This window comes from Etheostoma cragini, chromosome 16, assembly GCF_013103735.1.
Source record: "Etheostoma cragini isolate CJK2018 chromosome 16, CSU_Ecrag_1.0, whole genome shotgun sequence".
Taxonomy (NCBI): Eukaryota; Metazoa; Chordata; class Actinopteri; order Perciformes; family Percidae; genus Etheostoma; species Etheostoma cragini.
In genome coordinates this window covers 24,086,121-24,088,677 of record NC_048422.1, presented here as the reverse complement: position 1 = coordinate 24,088,677, position 2,557 = coordinate 24,086,121, and the positions used below count along the sequence as shown (strand labels likewise).

The window sequence follows — 2,557 nt, the reverse complement described above, 5'->3', positions numbered from 1 at the left end:
CGTGTCTTTGTGCGTGTGTGTGTGTGTTTGTGCATGTGTATGTGTGTCTTTGTGCGTGTGTGTTGTATGTTTGTGTGTCTGCGTTTGTATGTGTGTGTGTCTTTGTGCATGAGCGTGTGCGTGTGTGTCTTTGTGTGTGTGTGTGTGTGTGTGTGTGTGTGTGTGTATTTCCGGCTGTGTGTAGTGATTACTAACAGAGTGTAAATCATTGGGACTCAGCAGATGACCCCGACTGATCTGTATAAAAGACGTGTGCTGATCAGGGCTGAAATCAACCAAAGAAAACCTTCAACCTGTCCCTAGTGGGTCGGGCTAATCCAACAAAACAAGGGGGGTGTTCTGACGACAGACTGTTACCTGTGAAACAGGTGAGCTCTGTGCTTCCACCTGATGAAACAACATGGCAAAAAAAAAAAATCAACCAGAATTCATCGGACCAGAATTTTGGTCGAGCCAGATCGTATCGACCAATAAATCGACCAGTCCACCGGGAGATTACAGCCCGAGTGTTTAAAGAGGATGAATCCATCATGGCCGATAGGTCTCTACCCCCTGGATGCAGGATTTAAGATGCTGTCCTCTGGTCCCTGCTCCAGTCACCCACCAGCCCAAATAATAGGTATAAACTGTCCTTCGTCCCCTCTGACGTCTCTCTGCTTGACTCTAAAGAAAAGGTAACGTCTGCACATACGGTCTTACTGGGAGTTAAACTGTTAATGTTGTATTTATTTCCCCATCTGGTCTGGATCCTGTTTTTTTTAATCCTTGTTGTTGTCTTTGTCGTCGTGTACTGGATGTCAACTTCAAAATTAACGACCTTTTGGGACAAATAAAGGTCTTGAAATTGAACACCAAGGCGCCAAGTATGGATCTGTAATTATATATATAAAGTTATTTATGTGTTGGTGAGTGTGTCCCGTTCTGCAGCGATAACATTGAAGATGAACAAACTGAGAAATGTTTCTTTTTGGGGACGTCGTTAGAAATTGGGGGAAAATTTGAAGTTGGAAAAAAGGTTATAAATTGCAATATATCTATGTTTAATGTAATTTTGATGCATAGCTGTGAGAATGTACATTACTATCAATTCATTTAATTTATTATTATTATTTTTTGTATTTATTTATTATTATTTTTTGTATTTATTTATTATTATTTTTTGTATTTATTTATTATTATTTATTTTTTGTATTTATTTATTATTATTATTTGGATTTATTAATTATTATTTTTTGGATTTATTTATTATTTTTTATTTATTTTTATTTTTTTGGTGGTGGTGTGAACGGCCCGAGAGTGGCATGGGAAGGGTGGGAGAGGGTAATTTTGTTCCTGTTTATTAAAAAAAGAAAAGCTGAAGGGACATGTATTGTTTGACATATTTGACATCTGTGTTGTGCAATTCCTTCAATTAAAAAAAAATAAATAAATAAAAAGTTTTCCCCCCACTAGTCTGAAGAAAGGACATGTTATGGAAGCAAAATAGCCCAAAAAACTCTAAATTAAAACATAATTTTTAATGCAGCATCATGTAATGTTCACTTTTGGTGTATTTTGGAGAAATCTACAGACACAAATACACAAATTATTGAAAAATAGTCATCTAAAATGTGTATTTTGGAGAAATTTACGGACACTAATTGTTGAGAAATAAGCATCTAAATGTGTATTTTGGATGTTTTCTCACAACTAGTCGGAAAATAACATGTTATGGAAGCAAAATAGCCCAAAAAACTGCAAATTAAAACATAATTTTAAATGCTGCATCATGTAATGTTCACTTTTGGTGAATTTTGGAGAAAACTACAGACACAAATAGACAAATAGTTGAAAAAATAGTCATCTAAATGTGTATTTTGGTGAAATAGACATTTAAAATGTGTATTTTGAATGTTTTATTCCAATTAGTCTGAAAAAAAAAGACATGTTGTGGAATCAAAACTCCAAATTAAATCATAATGTTTAAGGCACCATCATGTAATGTCAATTTTGGTGAAATCTACAGACACAAATAGTTGAGAAATAGACATTTAAATGTGTATTTTGGATGTTTTTTTCCCCCACTAGTCTGAAAAAAACATGTTACGGAAGCAAAATAGCCCAAAAACACGAAATGAAAACATATTGTTAAATGCTGCATCATGTAATGTTCATTTTTTGGTGAATTTCGGAGAAATCAACAGACACAAATAGACAATATAGTTGAAAAATAGACATCTAAATGTGTATTTTGGAGAAATAGACATTTATTGTGTATTTATGTGTATTTTGAATGTTTTATTCGAATTAGTCTGAAAAAAAAAAGACATTTTGTGGAATCAAAACTCAAAATTAAATCATAATGTCTAAGGCAGCATCATGTAATGTTCACTTTTGGTGAATTTTTGAGAAATCTACAGAAACAAATTGTTGAGAAATAAACATCTAAATGTCTATTTTGGATGTTTTCTCACCACTAGTCTGAAAAAAACATGTTATGGAAGCAAAATAGCCCAAAAACCTGGTAATTAAGCCTAATGTTGTTCCTGTAGTGTCTCCATTACCCAGCAGCTGTAGC

General features: G+C 33.8%; 1 protein-coding gene across 1 annotated transcript in view; it reads right to left on the bottom strand.

Moving 5' to 3' along the window:
- The window catches only part of arrdc3b (arrestin domain containing 3b), a 12,222-nt gene that overhangs the window by 8,266 nt on the left and 1,399 nt on the right, over positions 1-2,557 (bottom strand). The window lies entirely within an intron of this gene.